The following is a 23980-nucleotide window of genomic DNA, read 5'->3' on the forward strand; positions in this document are numbered from 1 at the left end:
TCAATGGAGCCTAGCTTGGACAAGTGGTGGACCTTTGATTCTCTCTATGTTTCAATAGAGTTAGCTTGGACAAGTGGTGGACCTTGGAACCGTACCCCTATGTAAAACCCATCATGTGCATTCCAAGTGGTGGTGAATAATACCATTTAAGATATAGCCTTATAGGTTGGACAAGTGGTGGACCTTAACACCCAGATCTTCTTAATATAATGACATAGAGTGGAAAAGTGGTGAATCTTGAGACCAAACCACTCATGCTACTAGGGATAATAGGTTGGACAAGTGGTGGACCTTGAATTTAAACCCCACATATACAAAATATCATGGGTTTAAGGTATTTCAATGGAGCCTAGCATCTCAAAGACATGGTGCATCTTGCTTCTCTTCATGTTTCAATGGAGCCTATTTTGGACAAATGGTGGAGCATCCTTCTCTCCATGTTTCAATGGACCCTAGATTGGACAAGTGGTGGACCTTTGCTTCTCTCTATGTTTCAATATAGTTAGCCTATATTAGACAATTAGTAGACCTCCAATCTCTCCATGTTGTCTAGAGCTAAGCTTGGACAAGTGGTGGACCTTACTTCTCCCTTCCCTTAGTTTACTAGCTTAAATGATCACTATGTATACTTGCTTAGATCTAGCTTGAACAAGTGGTGGAACTTGTATTCACACAAACTTAATCCATTACAAAAAAGTATATGTTAAAATAACATTTGGTTTTTTTTGTTTCAGGAAAGATGGCTCCAAAAAAACAGGTTGCAAGGGTTGCTGTCTCAGTTGACTATACTTGCAATGATCTTAGGAAATGGTATTTGGACATACATGGTATAGAGGGTGCACAATTTCATAAGGTGCATCTATTTATTGCCAAAAAGGATAATGACAGCTTGTTTGAAGATGTTGGACAAGTTGTGGAAGCATCTGTCTCTGTAGTTGATAGTCATCCAGAGGTGGAATGCATTGACATTCTAGTTCCAATGAATCTAGAATTTCAACTATCTCCAGGAGCATATGCATTGGAGCGCATGTCTAGAAACAAAGAAGAGACAATGTTTTCTCGAGGATGGAAGTTTGCAGAATCAAATCCAAATATCACAGCAGATCAACTTCAAAGCTCCATCATTGCCACACTACAACGAAAAAAGGTGAAAGCTTCACGACCACCATCCACAAAGAAGCAAGCAAAAGTGCAGAAAGTAGAAGCTAAGCGAACTAGCTCCATTTTGGATGTAGACAAGGCATCTTTGGCATCCTCATCAACAGAGGGTTCAATGTCAAAGATGAGAATTGTGGATCCAGATGTTTTAGAAGCTGAGGCCATGAAAGGACAAGAAAAAGATACAGGTGGAATGAATAAGTACATAAATTATTTTCCTTTCCAATATAGGGAATTTGATATCCCTATTCAAAATTGTTGGCTTGCTCCTGATCACTATAATGCACGTATTATGGATAAAAAACACGCTGAAAGTGTGTTATTTGGATTTTCACGGAGTACGACCAAGCCTGCAGCATGTGCATATTTGATGCCTGTTCGAAATGCAAAATCAAAGAAGGGGACTCCTTTGGCAGTAGAAGAGGTAGAGGAGCAAAAAATTAAAGATTATCATTATTGGATTCTTGATGGGCAGCATTCAATCTATGCTGCAAAAGTTTTGCTTCACAATGAACAAAACAACAAAGAGATCTTTGAAAGACTGATTAGCGTGTATAAATTTAGAAAGGCTCGCATTGTTGTGAATGCTCCTCCATTTGTTGCAACTGCTATATCTGCCATTGCAAATGAGGAGGCTCAGGCATTGTATGTCAAGCAACCTTACAGCCAAATATTGAGACATTTACGGAGTCAATGGATCTTCTCAGGACGACCACCAAAGGCAGCAAGTGGAATTGCAGAGGGACATGCATCTCGTGCCGGATGGGATGTAAGTTATTTTCTTTGTCTTTTTGATAGTGTTTAATTAACAAATCTTGCTCAATAGTTTAATTATTTCTCTATTTCTTTTCAGGGTTTTCTTCGATTGGCAAGAATGAGTGCAGCAGCAAGTTGGATTGCTAAACAGGCACACATGGTCACCTACTCTGATTTAGTTTATGATTGCTGGATAGAAATCATTGAAAATCTAGAAGAGGAGAATAAGAAACCCCCAACAACTGTATTTAGATATCTTTGTGGCCTTGAGGAATCAGAGGTAAAGACTATTCAAGAAGAGATTAGAGATGAGAAGATTTTACTGTCAAAGAGTGCAAAGGATGGTGATGCAACTGACATGTATGATCGAATCAAGCAGTTGAAGCAAGACAAATTGATTCAAGATGCACTTCTTGAAGGCTTCAACAATTTGAATGAGTCTTCACCATGTAAAGACTGGGAGGAGGTGGTCAAAATGTATAACATCAATGATGTTGTTTATAAAACAATTTTAATGCTATGCGAGGAATGGATCAGATCTAGTTTGACGCGTGGAACAAAGAAAATGGCTTTTCCAGATGGAGCAATAAAATACATGCAATGGGCAATTCACCTTCAAAAGGAGAAAACTGAGCCTAGAGATTTGCCATGGTCAATCTATGTGGTGAGCCTACAAATGGAAGGCAATCTCTACTTGATGCGCCACTTCAATAATAAAGTGCCTATTGGCTTATGTGTTTTAGATATGACAAAAAACGTTGGAGGCAATTTGAAGTGGAGTGAGGAGACATTTAACAATGCTTTGGATGGGATCTTGGCTATTGCTGGAGGGTCAACAGATCCTGGATTTGTCTTTCTTGCATTTGTGGATTTCACTAACTTCACAAAATTGCAATGTGCCTTTCACGCCATGGGAGATAATCTGAGCTACCATTGTTGTGGTGCATTGCATCACTTTCCATCAGCTCCTTGCAAAGGAGCAATTCAATTCCTAACAGTTATTGCCTTCTTGGGACAAGGCAATGCATTTGAAGACCTGAGAAGAAGATCAGAGGAACATCCCATGCCAATTGATTGTTCTCTTCTTCAAGTAGCAGATAACGATATGTCAGATTTGCAATATTTGGAGGCCAAAAAAAGAGCTTTGGTCAAGCACTACATTCGTACATATTGTTTTGAAGACCGCAAGCTTGTTGATGTTTTTGGTGATGGCTCCTTGGTTGCACAAGAAGGAATACAACAGAAAAAAGAAGTCATCTGCTTAATTGATAGTGTGGAGGAGGCAAAAAGCATGGAGACCATGCTGCTAGACTTTGTTAAGTCTCATGAAGATATAGAAAAATGGGCTGGACTTCAACAATCCACTTCGCAATCAGGCGACATTGTGCCTGTTACAGAGGAGTGCTCTCCACAAAGAGAAGAAGAACAACAACAACACCATCCTCTGTCAATGGAGGACTTTTTGGAAATGGAGACACGTATGTTTTGAGTTTCTTGTGCATGTTAGTGTTTCTTGTTACTGATTTGATACTCTTAATGTTAGATTTTGCTTTATATAGTATTGATTGAGCTTGTATTTTTTATCTCAAGCATTCAAGGTTTGAATGTAAATAGTAAATTACTTGAGTTTTTGAATGGTGGATCTGTAGACTAAAACTAAAACATTTAATACTCACAAAGACTTAATTACTTAAGAGCTTGAACTCAATAAGTTTTGGACCTTTTATCAATACCCCCTTGATATGATACATTAGATCGTAGCATGGTTAAATGGTGATGCTTCATAAATTGAACCTAGCTTAGACAGGTGCTGGAGCCTAAATTTAAACTAACCTTGCTAGAAGGGAGCTTATGTTTGGACTTTGAGAGAAATAGCATAAGTAATCAATTAGAGCATAGATTAGACATGTGGTGGTGGCCGGCCTTAGAGACCAAAATCTTAATGAGCTTGGAAAGGTATTTAAGTACTGCAATTTACTTAGTTTTAGTACTCATTAAATGCATAGCTTGACAAAAGGTGGACCTTACATGGATCCTAATTTCAAGAGGTGTGGTAGACCTTCAAAACAAGCTCATATAGCTTGGACATGTGGTAGACCTTGCATGAAGACTAGTTTAGACAAGTGTGGTACACCTTGTAACCAACACCCATTTGTTATATTAGCTTGGACAAGTGGTGGACCTTGCTTTTATGTTTCAATGGAGCATATTTTGGACAGGTGGTAGACCTTGTTTCTCTCCATGCTTCAATGGAGAGAAACTTTAGCTTGGACAAGTGGTGGACCTTGTTTTTATGTTTTAAAGGAGCATATTTCGGACAAGTGGTAGACATAGTTTCTCTCCATGGTTCAATGGAACCCACCTCAGACAAGTGAAGTACCTTGAAACCAAACCCCCATAATACAACCTACTAAATAGGTTGGAAAATTGGTGGGATATGAAACCATCCATGATAGAGCATAGTATAGGTGAAAACGTAGTGGTCCTTATATCAATTACCCATGCATAGCTTGGACAAGTGGTGGACCTTGATTCTCTCTATGTTTCAATGGATCCTATCTTGGACTAGAGATATATCTTACTTAGTTCCATGCTTCAATGGATTGTAGCTTGGATAAGGAGTGGAACTTCAAACAAAACTCCACAGCATAGCATATATTAACAATTCATGGGTTTTATAGAGATTGTCTGCCTATTTTGGAGAGTTGGTACACCTTTATTCTCCATTCTTCAATGGATCTGAGGTTGGACAAGCGGAGCTGGAGAAGTGGTCAACCTTAAAATGAAACCTCCCATGCTACAACCCATCATAGATCGTATATGTAGTGGACCTTGAAACTCTTTTATGTCCCTAGCTTAGAGAAGCATTGCACTCTTGATTATCTCCATACATGAAGGCAAGGTTGGACAAGTGGTGGACCTTCAAACCAGAATCTCTATGCAATAATAGGCAAGTGGTGGAGCTTGTTTTCTCCTTGTTCCAATGGAGCCTAGCTTAGACAAACAATGGAGCTTGCTTCTCTCCATGTTTCAATGGATCCTAGCTTAGAAAAGTGGTGGAGCTTTGCTTCTCTCCATGTTCCAATGGACCATAGCTTAGACAAGTGGTAGACCTTGAAAAACACCCCTCGTATACAACATATTATGGGGTTTTCATGTTTCAATGGCTCCTAGCTTGGACAAATGGTAGAGCTTGCTTCTCTTTATGTTTCAATGGATCCAATCTTAGCCAAGGGGTGGACCTTGAAACAAGAATCCCCCCCCCCATGTACAACGTATTATGGGTTTTGAAAGCACTGGGAGAAAATAATAGCTTTGATAAGTGGTGGACCTTGCTTCTCTCCATGCTTCAATGGAGCCGAGGTTGGACACATGTTGGAGAGAAGATGGTTGCCCATGAAATAAGACCATGCATGCTATAATCAATCATATGTTGTACACATGGTGGACCTTGCAATTGTTTTATATGCCTAACTTGGACAAGTGGAGGACCCTTGATTACCTCCAGATATCAACAACAAGCCAAGTTTGGACAAGTGTAGTACCACCAAACCAGAATCTATATGCTACAATAGAGTATAGGTAGGACACGCGATGAACCTTGATATCAAACCATCCATGCTACTAGAGATGATAGGTTTCACATGTGGTGGAACCTTGTATCAATGTTCTATGTGTAGTTTTTGACTAGTGATAGACCTTGAAACTAATCCCTCTAGGCTACAAGAAAAAAGAGATGGATGAGGAGGCTAGACTACTTTTGTTGCATCAATGCATCCCATGTTACCACATATACTATAGGGTTCTTGGATAAGTGTTGGATCTTGTGTCAATGCTCCATGTCTAGCTTGGACAAGTGGTGGACCTTGGTTCTCTCTATGCTTCAAATGGGCAATAGATTGGAGACACAGTGGCCTTTTTTTTCCAATGATTTTATTTTTTGGAAACCTTGGAGGCACCATGTAAGAGGCACTCTAAGTCTTCCATACAATGGACCTATTGGACTATAAAATAATGATATCTTTCTTTGATATTGTCATTATTTTATGCATAATATTTTCTTCTTTTTGCAGACACAAAGGAGTTAAGTGATATAAAATCTAGATGTATTTCACACTATGATTGGCATGAAGATCCTTTTGGGACACCAACTTTTCCTATTCCCAAAGATGTAATTTTCCATATTAACGGTGTGGATTTTGAAGTGCGACTTTCATGTATTGAAGGAGCTGGTTATGGGCTATTTGTGCATACTACCCTGGAAAGTGGTTTGACTATTCTAAACTATGGAGGGCATAAGTATAGATTTCAAGACTGGAAAAAGATATGCAAAATATTTCCAAGAGCTTATAAATATTCTCTTCTAGAGGATCCAAACATAGAAGAAGAGGAAGATCAATCATACATTATTGGTTGTGTAGAAGAAGGAAACGTGTCGGGCTATATAAATAGTTCTCACAGTACAAATGTCTGTCCCAACGTACGCTATACATTTGATCCAAATTTGCCACCTTGGCATAAATGCACCTCTTCACACATCAAGTCAGAAGAATATGGCCATGTATGCATTGAGACTATTTGTCAAGTTGAAGCAGGAGAAGAGTTGTTTGCTGACTATAACTTTACTTGACATTGTAAAGTATTGTACATGGATGGAAATCTCAAGTACATGCATCATTTTCATTTTTCATGGATGAAATCTCAAGTGAATATAACATTTGATTATTGTTTAGTTTATGCTCAACGAGAATCTAGAGTGCTCTTATGCTTTGTGTGTTGTCTAACATATTTGACTACCTTGGCCATAGAATCTTGATTCTACTCTAGATTTGTGATAAATCTTACCAAAATTTAATCAATGTCTAGGTTGGACAAGTGGTGGGGCTTCAAACATTACTGTCTTAAACAAGTGGAGTTATCTTACTTGAATAAGTGGTGGCCTTTGAATCCAAATCTAAGCCAAATCTCTAATTATTTTCTTGTAGTCTAGGTTGGACATTTGGTGGACCTTGTATCCATGTTTCCTCAACAAGGGTGGCTTTTAGTTTTCACTTTAAGTACTCATCTTTAATAAAGTGTAGGATGGAAAATGTTGAGTTAGTAGATTGTATTTTAGACAAGTGGTGTTTGGTGTACGAATGCTGAAAATGGTTGCAAGGATTCTAACAACGACTTTACCTTAAATAAATTTCTTACTAGGAGTTCTACATATAAATATGGTGAATAAAATTCTAGTGGTTTTGAGATACCATTTGTGTGTGTGTTTTCTTAGATTCACAAACTGGGATGGATAACGCTCCTATGGTTCAGTCAACAACTATAGAATCCATAGATTCTATGGTTTCTAAAGTGCCCAAGATGGATGATATTTCTATACTAGAGTCTAGTGTTGTGCAACTTGAGCAAGCTTCCAATAATGAGAACCAAGAAATCGATGCTTCAAAAATGCAACATACATCAAAAGAGACTGAAAAGTCCACTCACGAGCTATTGCCAATTGGTACTACGTCATGTAGCGTAGATGTTGAGAAATCCATGCTTACAATTATATTGGATTTAAATGGTCTATTGTTGAAACGTTCCCCTCAACCATCCTCACACCACAACTCAGTGCAAATGGATTCAAAAAGATATATTATACTCAGGCCAGGTTGCATCCAATTCTTGAAGACTATTTTACAAAGGTTTAATGTTGCAATTTGGTCGACAGCTACTAGGAATAATGTGTATCAAATCCTTGCAGCACTAAACAACTTAGCTGAGGATACATTGCCTTTCTTTGCAATTTGGTCGCAAGATGTTTGCTACACCGCTCAAACTCAAAAATTGTTTAGACCCGACAATCCAAACGTTGAGGCAATGTTCAAGCCTCTAGCCAAAATTGCCATGGGGTTTGAATGTGATCCACAAAGAACAGTGCTTATTGATGACTCTCCTTACAAGGGATGTATTTCACCAGCAAACAATTGCATTTTTCCACCACAATTTGATGCTGAGAAGATGGTTGACAATATGCTCTTGGAGGAGCTACTGCCATACTTGATTCAGCTTGATGAGAGAAGGGATGTGCGTGATTTAATTGCTTCTAATCGTTATGGACAACCTATAGTGACAAATGATAGTGAATACAAACAAATCATGGAGTATTGGAAGCAGAAAAATGATGTTTGGTCAGCTAAGGTGTTCTTTACAAGAAGAATACCACCTGCAAAAGGTGACAGAGATGAAACTATCATTGAAGATGCAAGTGACACAAGCCACCGCAATGAAATGAGAAGAGCCCAAATACAAGAGATCTTGGCAAAGGAGCGTACACCCATTGAAAGCATGAAGGCGTCACAATTGACCACTTTAGCTAGGCAATTGGGTTGTAACACAAAAGGAGTTTTGAAGGCAACCACAGCAAAGGCTTATATAAATAAGGTGAAAGCTGAGAACAATCTTCTAAGGCTGGATAGAAAGCAACCCTAAGGTACTAGTGACATGTCATATATTCTTGATACACATGCTTGAACACTCATGTGCATGGTATCTAACAAATCTTTCTTTTTATTCCTTCTTGCAGGATCTTACAAAGGATACTACTAGATGGAGCTCAATCAATAGAGATTTTGATATTTTTGCTCAAAATAATGAAGCAGTCACCTACATTTTTTGTTTATCAATTTCTTGAGAGACTTTATTTTAGTTTGTAATCATCAAATGAAATGAAAAGTATCCTTCTTATTAAGATTGTTGATCTTTTTCTTGTTCAAACCTTTCAATTGTGATTTATAGTTTTGTTAGCATGAGATTGTGCTTTTTTAGTTTGAAAAAAACTGTCAAAGATCCAAGTCTTTTTGGCTTTACTTAAGTTATTAATTGTGAAAGATCCAAGTTTTTTTTCTTTACTTAAGTTATTGATTGCCTATGTAATAGTCCTTAAAACAATATCGGATGGCTTTCTTGCTCCCATGTCTCACATTGGTCTTTAGGTAAGACAAGTGGTGACCTTGAAAGTATGGTCTCATATCTCGATCAAGTGAAGAGACATGAAGCTTAAATATCACTACTATGTATCTAGTGTTAAACTCCATCGAGACAAAGACTAGATAGCCAAATTGCAGTCGAGTTTAAGTGAAAAATCCATTTGAGCTAAGGTAAAACTTATAGTGCCTCATTTTTCTAGGATTCTACCCCATCAAGGAAGTTATAATCTAGCACAAACCAATTAAGACTCTTTTGGAGCCTAGATAGGACAATTCGTGGAACTTATGAAACTTATTATTGAGTTAGAGTCTAGTTTAGATAAGCAAAAGATCTTCAAACCAGCACTTGGTCTTACTATTCAATATTCAAAGTCCCTTGAGGCTAACAAATTACATACCCACTTGTAACCTAACTAATGAGTAATTATATAGATCTAAGCAAGTATATATAATGAGTCTTCAAACTAATAATCCAAGGGAAGAGAGTAGCAAGGTCCACTACTTGTCCAAGCTCAGCTCTAGACAACATAGAAAGATGCTAGTTCTACTAATTGTCTAATTATAGGCATGGAGAAATGATAGAAGGTTGACCACTTGTCCAACCTATCATCTCTAGTAAGATGGGAGGTTTGGCCTTAAGATTCACCATGTAACCAACCTATACATCATTGTATTATGAAGAGTAAAAAAGCAAAGCTCCACCACTTGTCCAAGCTAGTTCTAAAATCCACATGGAGATAAGCAAGCTCCACCATTTGTCGAATCTCTCTTCCATTAAAACATGAAAAAACTCATCTATGTTGTACAGGGGGACTTTTTTCCAAGGTCCACCACTTGTCCAAGCTAGGATCCCTAGTAGCACGAGTGGTTTGGTCTCAAGATACACCACTTGTACACTCTATGTCATTATATTAAGAAGAACTATGTATTAAGGTCCACCACTTGTCCAACCTATAAGGTTATATCTTAAATGGTATCCTTTCTCACCACTTGAAATGCCCATGATATGTTTTACACGGGGGTTTCATTCCAAGGTCCACCACTTGTCCAAGCTAACTCTATTCAAACATAGAGAGAAGCAAAGGTCCACCACTTGTCCAAGCTAACTCTATTCAAACATAGAGAGAAGCAAAGGTTCACCACTTGTCAAAGCTAGGCTCCGTTGAAGTATGGAGAGAAGTAACCTCCATCATTTTTCCAAGATAGGTGCCATTCAAACATGGAAAGAATCAAGATCTACCATGTCTCCGAGATTCTAGGCTCCATTGAAACACCCTAAAACCATGATATTTTGTACATGGGGTGTTTACATTCAAGGTCTACCACTTCTCTAACGTATTATACCTAGTAGCATGAGTGATTTGGTCTTAAGATTCACCACTTATCCACTCTATGTCATTATATTAAGAATAACTGGGTGTTAAGGTCCACCACTTGTCCAACCTATAAGGGTATATCTTAAATGGTATCCTTCACCACTTATCAAGGTCCATCACCACTTTTCCAACCTATAAGGTTATATCTTGAATGATATTTTTCCTCATCACTTGTAATGTCCATGCTATGTTTTACAAAGGGGTTTTGTTCCAAGACCCACCACTTGTCCAAGCTAACTCCATTAAAACATAGAGAGAAGCAAAGGTCCACCACTTGTCCAAGATAGGCTCCATTGAAACATGGAGAGAAGGATGATCCACCATTTCTCCAAGATAGGTTCCATTGAAACATTGAGAGAAGCAATCTCCACCATGTCTCCAAGCTAGGCTCCATTGAAATACCCTAAACCCATAATTTTGTACATGAGGGGTTTACATTCAAGGTCCACCACTTGTCCAACCTATTATCCCTAGTAGCAAGAGTGGTTTGGTCTCAAGATTCACCACTTGTACACTCTATGTCATTATATTAAGAAGAAATATGTGTTAAAGTCCACCACTTGTCCAGCCTATAAGGTTATATTTTAAATAGTATCCTTTCTCACCACTTGAAATGCCCATGATATGTTTTACATGGGGGTTTCATTCCAAGGTCCACCACTTGTCCAAGCTAACTCTATTAAAACATATAGAGAAAGAAAGGTCCACCACTTGTCCAAGCTAGGCTCATTGAAACATGGAGAGAAGGAACCTCCACTGTTTCTCCTAGATAGGCTCCATTGAAACATGGAGAGAAATAAGCTCCACCATGTCTCCAAGTTGCTAGGCTCCATTGAAATACCCAATACCCATAATTTTTTGTACATGGGGGGTTTACATTCAAGGTTCACCACTTGTCCAACCTATTATCCCTAGTAGGTTTGGTCTCATGATTCACCACTTGTCCACTCTATGTCATTATATTAAGAGGAATTAGGTGTTAAGGTCCACCACTTGTCCAACCTATAATGTTATAGCTTGAATGGTATTTTTTCTCACCACTTGTAATGCCCATGACATGATTTACATGGGGGTTTTGTTCCAAGGTACACCACTTATCCAAGATAAATCTATTGAAACATAGAGAGAAACAAAGGTCCACCACTTTTCCAAGCTAGGCTGCATTGAAACATGGACCTTAATACCAAATTATTTCTAGTAGCATGAGTGATATTTTGTACATGGGGCGTTTACATTCAAGGTCCACCACTTGTCCAACCTATTTCCCTAGTAGGTTTGGTCCCAATTTCACCACTTATCCACTCTATGTCATTATATTAAGAATAATTGGGTGTTAAGGTCCACCACTTGTCCAACCTATAAGGTTATATATTGAATGGTATTTTTTCTCACCACTTGTAATGCCCATGATATGTTTTACATGGGGTTTTTGTTCCAAGGTCCACCACTTTTCCAAGATAACTCTATTTAAACATAGAGAGAAACAAAGGTCCACCACTTGTCCAAGCTAGGCTCCATTGAAACATGGAGAGAATGATGCTGCACCATTTATCCAAGATAGGCTGCATTGAAACATGGAGAGAAGCAAGCTTTACCATGTTTCCAAGCTAGGATCCATTGAAACACTCTAGGGGGTTTTATTTCAAGGCCCACCACTTGTTTAACCTATTATCCCTAGTAGCATGAGTGGTTTGGTTTCAAGATTCACCACTTGTACACTCTATGTCATTATATTGTGTTAAAGTCCACCACTTGTCCAACCTATAAGGTTATATCTTAAATGGTATCCTTTCTCGCCACTTGAAATGCCCATGATATGTTTTACATGGGAGTTTCATTCCAAGATCCACCACTTGTCCAAGCTAACCATATTCAAACATAGAGAGAAACAAAGGTCCACGACTTGTCCAAGCTAGGCTCCATTGAAACATGGAGAGAAGGAACCTCCACCATTTCTCCTAGATAGGCTCCATTAAAACATGGAGAGAAGTAAGTTCCACCATGTCTCCAAGATGCTAGGCTCCATTGAAATACGCAAAACCCATGATATTTTGTACATGGGTGATTTACATTCAAGGTCAACCATTTCTCCAACCTATTATCCCTAGTAGGTTTGGTCTCACAATTCACCACTTTTCCACTATATGTCATTATAATAAGAGGAATTGGGTGCTAAGGTCCACCACTTGTCCAGCCTATAAGGTTATACCTTGAATGGTATTTTTTCTCACCACTTGTAATGCCCATGACATGCTTTACATGGGGGTTTTGTTCCAAGGTTCACCACTTGTCCAAGAAAATTCTATTGAAACATAGAGAGAAACAAAGGTCCACCACTTTTCCAAGCTAGGCTCCATTGAAACATGGACCTTAATACCAAATTATTCCTAGTAGCATGAGTAATATTTTGTACATGGGGGTTTGCATTCAAGGTCCACCACTTGTCCAACGTACTTTTCCTAGTAGGTTTGGTCGCAAGATTCACCACTTGTCCACTCTATGTCATTATATTAATAATAATTGGGTGTTAAGGTCCACCACTTTTCCAACCTATAAGGTTATATATTGAATGGTATTTTTTCTCACCACTTGTAATGTCCATGATATGTTTTACATGGGGATTTTGTTCCAAGGTCCACCACTTGTCCAAGCTAGATCTGTTCAAACATAGAGAGAAACAAACATGCACCACTTGTCCAAGGTAGGCTCCATTGAAACATGGAGAGAATGATGCTCCACCATTTATCCAAGATAGACTCCATTGAAACATGGAGAGAAGTAAGCTCCACCATGTTTCCAAGATGCTAGAGTCCATTGAAATACCCAAAACCCCTGATACTTTGTACATGGGGGGTTTACATTCAAGGTCCACCACTTGTCCAACCTATTATCCCTAGTAGCATGAGTGGCTTGGTCTCAGGATTCACCACTTGTCCACTCTATATCATTATATTAAGAAAAATTGGGTTTCCATATCTAAATGGATCTTTGCTTGGATAAGTGGTAGACCTTGAGACCTAAATACCCATTCTACACTAGAGCATTGGTTAAGCCTTATACACTTCAAGCATACCTTTAACAACAAGTAGTAGTTATTAGTTGACTTAAGTCTAGTTGAACTCCATGGTATTGAGACTAAGAGAGAGTGTAGCATAAAAAAGAGTCAGGATTTTAATTTGACTTTCTTTCTATTAATGAGTAGATCATAGATGGATTTTGGTATCTAATAAAACCTTAGGGTAGACAATGTAAAAATCATGTCTATTGTTGTGTTTGCATTAAGTGTTCTTGTTCTTTAATTTCAGAACCATTACAGAAAAATGGATTGGCTATATGCTGGCATAAATTGAAGAAAACTATTGAATTACCCATCCAACCTCCTCCAAGACCTTGTCCAAGGAATGAATCACCTCCTTATCACCTACCACTTGCTTTCAAGGACATCAAAAGAGTACTTATCTTGGATCTAGAGGGGTTACTTCTCAAGACAGTTGAAATGAAACATGGAGATTCTATGCCATCTTGGGCTCAACACATGCGACTTGTGGAGGACAAAGATGAAGTTTATCATGTGGTGCGACCAGACGCACAAAGTTTTTTGGATTTTTGTGCTGAATACTTTGAGCTATGGATATGGAGTTGCTATAACTTAACAAGGGTGCAACGCATCACACAAAAGTGTTTTCCTGAGCAGTATACCAAGTTCAAGGTGTTTATGAGTAACAAAAATTGCCAAAATCCAAATATCATGTTAGGATTTACAAGGGTTTATCACAAAAATCTGAGTGATATTTGGAAGATATTTGAGGATTTGGATGCAAACAATACCTTAATTTTTGATGACACTCCATATAGGGTGATGTGGAACATGCCAGGGACATATCTTATATTTCCAAAGATGTGGAGGCAAACTTCCGAGCAACTTCAAAACTTCTTGCAGAGAACCATAATTCCATGGTTGGTAGGATGGTTGTATGCAAGAGATAAGAGAGTCTATACATATAACACAATTGTAAATCAGTATAGTGATTCTGAGACAAATTATGTCCTTGGTGTGTACTTGTCAACACGAAAGCATTGAATAAATATGGCTATAAGATGCTTTTTCTATTCTAGTGTGTATCTTTCAACATTTGTATAATTTGATATAGTCTTTTTTTTTTTTATAAAAGGTGTGTCAATTTTATGAACACTTGAATGGAGTGCACCCTACTCTAAGGGGACTTCAATGTACTATTGGAGTACATCCTATTGTAAGGGGACTCTGATGTATTGCTAGAGTGCACCCAAATTTTTGGGGACTCATTTTTTATTTGATTGGGGCCTATGTTGGGTCATATAGTAAAAGAAATTCATTTTTTGTCAATTCATATCGAGGGATTTATTTGGAACTATGAAAGAATTGATGTTTGATGTCAAAATAAAACTTGTAAGTGTGGATCAGAGAATTCATGGACTTTAAATATGTGAGAGGGATCTTTTTCTTGGGCACAAATGTTTGCTTCAAGAATTTTGTCATTACATAATTTATGTGAAAGAGTTTTAGAACCTAAAAGACTTTGAAAACAAAACTATGGAATCTAAGTGCATGTATTCTTGAATGGCTTGAAAGTTGATGTATACATGCATGTCGCCTTGATGAAGATTTAGATCTGACAAGATGGAAAGATATAATTCTTGGACGTTACCTTTGTCAATTTGGTAATAACATATTTAACTTTCTTTTAATATGGGTGGAAAATATATTATTATGTGCATTTGGAAAATATATTATTATGTGCATATTTAACTTTCTTTTAATATGGGTGGAAAATATATTATTATGTGCATTTGGAACCTAATTGCTTGACCTTCAAACCAATATTCCTATGTTATTTTTTCATATACTTTTTTATACTGAATTAAGATTGTGGATGCAAGGTCCACCACTTGTTCAAGCTAGATCTAAGAAAGTATATATACTGAGTCTTCAAACTAGTAAACCAAGGGGAGAGAGAAGCAGGGTCCATCACTTGTCCAAGCTCATCTCTAGACAACATAGAGAGATGTTATGTCTACTAATTGTCCAATATAGTCATGGAGAAATGATAGAAGGTTGATCCACTTGTCCAACCTATCATCTCTAGTAAAATGGGAGGTTTGGCCTTAAGATTCACCATGTAACCAACATATACTTCATTGTATTATGAAGAGTAGAAAAGAAAAGCTCCACCACTTGTCTAAGGTAGTTCCAAAATCAACATGGAGAGAAGAAAGCTTCACCATTTGTCCAAGATAGGTTCCATTAAAACATGAAAAACCTCATATATGTTGTACATGGAAGCTTTTTTCCAAGGTCCACCACTTGTCCAAGCTAGGATCCATTAAAACATGGATAGAAACAAGGCTCCACAACTCGTCCAACCTTTATAGCTGCGAAGTGTACCGGTTGTCTAAACTAAGCATGGGAAAATAATAGAAGGTCCACCACTTATCCAATATATTATCTCTAATAGCATGGGAGGTTTGGTCTCAAGATTTAGGAATTGGCTGACCTGTATTTCATTGTATTATGATGAATTTGGTTTTAAAGTCAACTACTTATCCAAGCTATAAGTTTATATCTTGAATGGTATTCCTTCCCATCACTTAGAAAACCAATGATATGTTGTACATGGGAGGGTTTGTTACAAGGTCCACCACTTGTCCAAGCTAGTTTCATTGAAACATGGATGAAGACAAGCTCCACCATTTGTTAAAGCTAGACTCCATTGAAATCTAGAAAATCCATTCTATGTTGTACATGGGGTTTTTGTTTTAAGGTCCAACACTTGTCCAAGCTAAGATCCATTGAAACATGGAGTAGAGAAACACTCCACCACTTGTCCAAGCTAGGCAACATTGATAGTAGTTGGTTTATTTTGAAGATCCACCATGTGTCTAAGCTAACTCTATTGAAACATAGAGAGAAGCAAAGGTCCACCAACTGTTCAAGCTAGGCTCCATTGAAACATGGACAGAAGCAAGCTCCACCATTTCTCCAAGATAGACTCCATTGAAACATGGAGAGAATCAAAGGTCCACCATTTCTCCAAGCCAAGATCTAGTTGTCCAACCTATAAGGTTATATCTTAAATGGTAATCTTTCTAATCACTTGGAATACCCATGATATGTTTTACATGGGGGTTTTGTTCCAAGATCACCACTTGTCCAAGCTAACTCTATTGAAACATAGAGAGAAGCAAAGGTCCACCACTTGTCCAAGCTAGTCTCCATTGAAACAATGAGAGAAGCAAGCTCCATCATTTCTCCAAGATAGGCTAGCATGGATAAGTGCACCTTGAAACCAACCTTCCTATGAGGCAATAGAGCATATGCTACATATTTTATGTATGCCCCATGCCTCAAATTAAGAAGTTATAGATTAGAAGTGGACCTTGCTTAAATGTCACATGCAATAAATTAAGGAAAAATAGCCAAGTGGATTGTATTCCTCAATGGATCCTTGCTTTCACAAGTTGTGAACCTTGAGTCACTTTTACATTAACTTGGACAAGTGGTGGACCTAGAAACCAAGATCTCCATGTTGAGATAAGTTGTAGGTAGGACATTAGAACATAGACAACGATAATGGATGCAATATACTCCTCTCCTAATAATCCAATTGATTGAAACCATGATATTTTAGTTGTTTTCATTGTGTATTGTATGTGCATAAAGTGGAATGAGACCTTAAGAAAACTCAAATTTTTGACAAAATCTCTATATTTTATACATGATATATTGAAAGTTGTCCAACCTGGGAATTGGGATTTTCCCACTTTACCTAATATGGTCTTCATTATTAAGTCCAAATCTCCCGAGGTGTGCACCATCCCCCACATAGTGGGCTTAACAAAACCGGTATTAGATCCCAGTTCCACTTACTCTATTATAATTAACAACATCAACCATTTATAGGCTACTTAAGGACCTCTCTTCTTAAGCAAGAAAAGAGAAACCAAATGCTCTGATACCAATGTAATGGAATTTGCCTATTCAATTTGAGAATAGCGGAATTTAATGAGAGTACTTTCAAGAAATGATTTTGTGAGCATAGCGGGTAGACATAATTGAAGGTAGCAACATAATCATAGCAATTAGTTAACTTGGCATAGACAATACTTTTGCAAGAGAGAGAGTTTAGAGAACATGACAACAATTGAGGACCGGATTTATGTGGAGCCAGTCCCCCCCTCCAATAGGCATTTGTATTATGATTTCTCCCATAAAGAGAGACTTGTTACAATACAGTCTTTGTGTTCCTTGTGACCTAGGTGATGCCATGAATATGGAAGGCTTCATGCACCACAAACATAACATAAACTTGAAGAAAGCTTTAACTATCCCAAGCCTCAGTCCCAAGACCTCAAACACCTTCGAAGGTGGAGAGAGCTAGCAGGGAATGAGGGTAGGGAAGAGGAAGAAGAAACATTTCGTAGGAGAAAGAATTAGTTCCTCACTTATCATACTCTTGTTGCTAGCATACATAATAGCATAGTAATGAAGAAGAAGGAGATGGCAAGCCTAAGTATTGAAGCATGGCTCTTGGTTGGATTTGCACTCCATAGCCAAGAGTGTTGGTGTAGGCTCTCAACCTCTACTTGCTTGGAGAGGGAGCTCTTGCACTTTGCATATCACACAATGAGAGTGCTTGTGAGTGTGTGTGGGTGAGTATACCCCCTAGGCACCCCCCTAGCTTGCTTGGGTCGACCCCCCCTTGTAGCTCATGCCTGAAGCTCATTGGACCCCTCCAGGCCTAGCCAATCACAAGCAGGAGCCATTACAAGCAACATGGGTAGCCTTGGGACAAGTGTCCCCCTTTCCCCTTTGAGAGAGAGGACTTGATAAATGCTAAAACAATTAGATAATTCATGTAATTTATCATTGGACCCCTTTGAAGCCTAGCCAATAGGCTTCAAGCAACACATGAAGGTAACATGGGTAGGGGCCTGACATGTGTCCTTGCTGCCTCTTCAAGTTGGGCTTCCCTTGTGTGTGTGAGTGGGTGTTCTCTCTCTAGCCCCTAGGAAAAGGGCTCGCCCCCCCTCTTGTAGGAATGCTTTTGACTTTTAGGTGATCAAGCACCTTACTCACCAAGCATGACAAAGCACTTGAACTAGGGGGTGTTCCCACAAGCATCTCAGGCAAGCTTCTCAAGGCACCTCAAGTACTTTAATCATGCAGCAAGTCAAGCACCTCAAGCATGGAGCCAGCCAAGCACCTCAAGCATCTTAATCAAGCACCTCAAGTATGAAAAACACCTCAAGCATGACAAGCACCTCAAGCAGGACAAGCACCTCGAGCTTGGGCCGGGTTCCCACCTCAAGCTCAGCCCTAGCTTACTTAAGGTCAAAGGACTTTTACAAACATTTATTGGAGGTCTTCAATGAAGCTAACCCTAAGGTCTTATGCTCCATTGGTTAGCCTTGCTCTTTGATAGACCATCTCCCTTTTGGGCCCCTTTATCATTGGTCCCGTGTTGAGATAGATCTATAAGCACATTCCTATATCTTAACACTTGTTCCCGTTTATTCTCCCACATTAAGTGATCAATTTAATATGAGAAAATCATTTGGGTTAGTTAGATATTAGATTTTATGACAAGGGAGAAGATGGAAACACCACCCTTCCTGTGGAATTCAATAATGTAAAAACCATGGCAATCCTTGACAGTGGAGCTGGTGTGGCCATTGCAACCAAAGAGGTTTTAAAAAAATGGGGAAAACCTGCCTTGATATCCACACGAATGACCCTGCAACTTGTAGACGGACACAAGGAAAAGCCCCTAGGACTGCTAGAAAAAGTACTTGTTACTTCTTGTGGCATTGAATATGAACACACTTTTTCTGTTGTTGACTTTGGCAAGAAGAAAAACTATGACATCATTCTAGGAAGACCATTCATGCGACAATTGAAAATGGTCCAAGATTGGGGTTATGACCATATATACCTGAGACATATGGAAACCATAACAAAGATATACTTGAGGGACCATAGCTATAGGGATGTGATGAGAACACCGGTTGAGGAGTTTGATTCCGCCACAGTAGCAGGATCAGAACTTCCAGCTTGGTTAGGTAAGCCTAAAGAACTGTGGATGTGTGGAGCTTCACGATGTGGTAGCTTGAAACATGAGGAATGTATCCTAGAGCGGGTTATAGAGGATAGGGACTATATCCTAGAACCATTTCCTGAAGAAGAGTTAGAGCCTTTTGGATGGGAACACATCTTGGCTACTCTGGACATGTGCGCCGTGGAGGATGCTCCCACAACAATGTTTTGTGATGAAAATGTCTATGATGTCATTACTTATTTTGCAGTGAGTGTAATCCAGGAAAACGAAGACAACGAGACATCAACAAGCTCTTGACATAAGGAGCAAACAAAGAAATGTGGAGAATCAAAAGATGAAGAAGACGACGAGTTCTATGACTCTGTAGAACACTTCGAGCTTCAAGAAGATCAACGACCCGGGAATCAATGTCATCGCTACACGAATAAAGTGCATCGAAAGTGGATTCCAAAGTCCTCGGTGAAGACACAGCCACCACAAGAATCCTCATACATGGCTTCTAATAAGGATGCAAAGACTCAGCTACTAGGAGGAATACGACCAGAGCAACAAGCTAACAATGCTCTAATCAATGGGCTAGAAAAGTCCTCCAAGAAACTACCACCCACGACCAAACAGATAGTAACTTTCCACTACCAGCCAAAAAATCAAGGGAAAGTACAAGAAGTCAACCTTGCTGAGGATAGTAGCAATAGTGATGAATATTACGACATCCCCTATCATCAACTCAGGCCATCACTATCACCAACCCCTTCAGCAAAAACCATGACAGGTCAAAAGAACAGGACAACAAGCCAAAGCCAAAAAGCTCGACAAATCTGGATACTAAAAAGCCAGATCGGCCAAAAATAGATATGGATCAAGAATACAAAGATCTCTAATGACGAATCACAAGATCCAACACCAAAACAAAAACAAGGAAAGCGTGCAAGAACGGGTAAGAATATCACAAAATTGCAAGCTTTCACAACTCAGGTTTGGGCTCCAACGAAGTTGATTCAAGCACGAAAAAGTCAGGAATTCATTTGGATCCCAAAGAAGTCTCTTCAAACACAAACGAAGCACGAGCAAGTATGGGTTCCCAAACGAGAGCCAACAACAACAAAACAGCCAATAATCGCAAAGAAATGGGTCCCAAAGAAGAACAACAAAACTGCTGTCAGTGCGTCGCCGCTTGAATTTTTACAATTCTTCCTACGATTACAGTACAGTTAGAAGAGAGCAAGTCGCTTCAATCAAGCAATGATACAGAAGCTTCAAAGACCATTACATTGCTTAGAATAGGAAGCCTCGCCAACAAATGCCAATAAGCAAATTGCTTATACCCACATCTTGCACAACATAAATCTTTTCCATGCATTGACTGTGTATGCATAATAGGGCTACATTACAAGGCCTGCATAGGCACAACTTTTAATTGCCCAAGTACAACACATACCCTTTGCGATACCCTGTCGTAAAGGATGACTCCAAATAGGAAGGGGGGAGGCATTCTGAATGCGGACCTAACATTATGACTATTAGAGGGCAATGTTTTGTGAGATGCATTGAATTTTTGCGTTTTATTGTGATAATTTTTTGATGAAATTTAGAGTATATGCCTCATAGTAGTGTTACAGAGGAGTATGGGGACAAAATCCATATATGAGCCCCTAGGGACATGTGTATAGTGTACATAGCATTTAGATTTCTATTTGAATGATTTTTCTTTTGTTAAGTTTTTTTAAAGATTTTCTTTTTTGATTATTAAGAAAAAAATAAAAAATCCATAATCCACATGAAGAAAAGACTGACGAGAGGCCTGAGCACTACAAAGAGAAGAAGGTACAGGGAAACGATGAAACTTCACGAAGTATGTCTCAGCAGCGACCACTACAACAGCCGAAGAGCTTGTCACAAAGCAGTGTCAAAACAGGCAACCGACAAGTCATACAAGTCAGAGTCGAGTAGCTAAGCCACAAAATGAGTGAGGTGTTAGTCCCAAAGCTTCAAGTAATATTCTATGTGGTCTAAGCGTCTTAGCTATTCTAGGTACTGCTCAAGCTGGAAGAGTTGAGCATATTTACGTTGTGTCGCTCATGCTGGTATAGGTGAGCAAAAGAGTCGAAGTCTAAGTACTTAAGTCTGGTGAAGTGAAGGAGAAGGTCCAAAAGACACTCACGTACTGAGCACAGTGAGATACGAGTGGAGAAACTTCTACATCGACAACCCTTCTTGGAAAGGTGGAAGCTATTGAGACATCTTTTGATGTCACATGTGCTACATTTATTCCTCGAAACACCCATCATCTCCTTCTTTCACATTGCATGCTTTTTTTGACAAATTTCTCATATGCATATAGAGTGTCCCATAATTGGCACTTGCATCAGGCACTCTTTCCGTGTTTCACCCAAGCACTCACCTTTCATGAACATGTACTTCACGTTCAACTGCTCAAATCCAATAAGAGCATATACCAAAGGCATTTGTTTCCCACCGGGTTTTTTCCCTTTGGTCATCCAGGTTTCAGACCCTAATCTAAAGACACCTATCACCACCCTCTTGTACATATTCCTTCTACATCAACAATAAGGAAATGCTACTCAAATCAATTGACAAATGAATTGGAGCACCAATTTCAGATCATAGCATACTTCTCCTCAATGGCAAGTCGAAGAATGGCCTACAATGACAAAGCGGCAGACAACACTAACAACATGATTGCACACGAACCAAGAAGTCCCCAATGAAGAAGAGTAGACATAAAAGTAATTAGAGGATCTCAAAATATGAATGGTTATGATGATAGATGTCCGCTCTAATGGATCATAGTTCTTGTTGTGGTTCGACAAAGCTACAAGTAGTGCAATAGATGAAGCCAAAACGACAGCAAAGACCACATCGCCAATGAAAATCAGGTCATGTCAGGGACGACATGAACGCGGAAGGGGGGAGTGTTGACCGCTGGGTCAAAAACACAACATAACTCAAGTTTCGTACCAAAGTCTTATCTTTTGCGAGTTATGAAATGCTGTGGATTATGGCGATAAACGTCATTTGTAATGAGTAGTTATTCTAGTTTCAGAAGCCGGGGTGCAATGGCACTTCGAGATTGTAAATACAAAGCCATTTGACCCTTTCAACCCCATTTTTTGTTAAACCTAAGGTAGCCTTAGTATATAAGGTACCTAGGTCATTTTGTAAAGGAGACTTTAATCATAATCTAAACTTGAGCGCTGCCGTCTATTGTGTATGAGAGAGAAAGAGAGTGAGCGTGAGATTTATCCTCTCGCTACGCCCGGCTCGCTCAACACATTGGAGATCCGACTGCACCATTGCTGTAGGCTCGAGGAGAGCTACTCGACAATGCCAAGCATTCCACGCGAGACGAAGCGCACACGCCGGCGCATCTACGAGCTATTTGTGGCCTTAAGTGTATCAAACAATGTCTGTTTTCTATGTGCTAGTAGCGTATAGAATCGTGGCGACATAAGCTACGCATAGGTACTCATAAATTTTAGTTTTGGGCACTTTCAAAATTTTTCTTTGTCATCCTACGCGTTTTCCGCAATGGGTTTAGAGTGAGGGTTTTGAGTGTAGAAGCTTAGGGATAGGTGTATCCTAGTGAGGGGATGGTGTTCCTTAAGTTTCGTATGAATCTGGCATGATTAGGTGAGTTACCTTCCGTATGTGTGTATGTGGCTAGGTGGTGTAGTTGAGAGCAGTGAGGTTCTTGATTGTGGTATAGTTGGCCTTCCAGAGTGTTGTATGTGTAGGATGGTCTCAGCCTGACAAGATAAAGAGATTTCCTCTGTGTGCCTATCGTGTCATCTGTGTCCTCGATTGACATTATGTTGACCTAGGTAGTGTTTGCATGCACTTCACGGGTGTGTGAGTCGCTCCTCCAACACTCTGGCTCAAGAATCTACTGAGCAAGCTGCAAACAAAGAGACTGACAAGCAGGAGGAAGAAGTAATCAAAGAAACTGCCAAGGAGTCCACCCACAGTTGAGGAAACCACAAAGATGAAAGACCAAGAAAAGAAGGAGTTGGCCCCACCAAAAATAAGTTAAAAAGAACAAGAAAAGATCAAGGATGAAACACAAGACGGAAATGAAGAAGTGGGCACCTCCAATAGACCGCACACATCAGATAAGAAACCGATGTCATCCCAGTCACAAGCATTAATAGAAGATGGTACATTCATCTGACATTGATGAGCACCTTGAGCATATCAATTGCAATTTCAGTGTTAAAGGGATCTCAAAAACCTCAGATAGTTGGATTTAGAAGAAACCAAAGTAGAAGCAGCAAAGTACAAAGAAGAAAACCAAGAGCTAAAAGAAAAAAATGAAGAACTTCAAAGCATGCAATTGGAGTTACAAGATGAGCTTCAAAAGGAAAAAAACAAATGCAGCCCATTACTATAAAGAAGATCAAGACTTTAATGAGGCAAACACCAATTACAATTCAAGGAACATGGGCTAGAAGAGGAGCTTGAAAAAGAACGAAAAAGGAACGTTAAGTTAGTGGAGTCATACGGGTTGTCAAGAAAACACTCACTCAGCTTCTGACGATGCAAGACATCCCTGCCCCTGCCTCTACTTCATTAGCTTCTACCTCAATATTTCAAGAGCTCAAAGATCTTA

This window comes from Adiantum capillus-veneris, chromosome 4 (assembly GCF_014529385.1).
Source record: "Adiantum capillus-veneris isolate H3 chromosome 4, ASM1452938v2, whole genome shotgun sequence".
Taxonomy (NCBI): Eukaryota; Viridiplantae; Streptophyta; class Polypodiopsida; order Polypodiales; family Pteridaceae; genus Adiantum; species Adiantum capillus-veneris.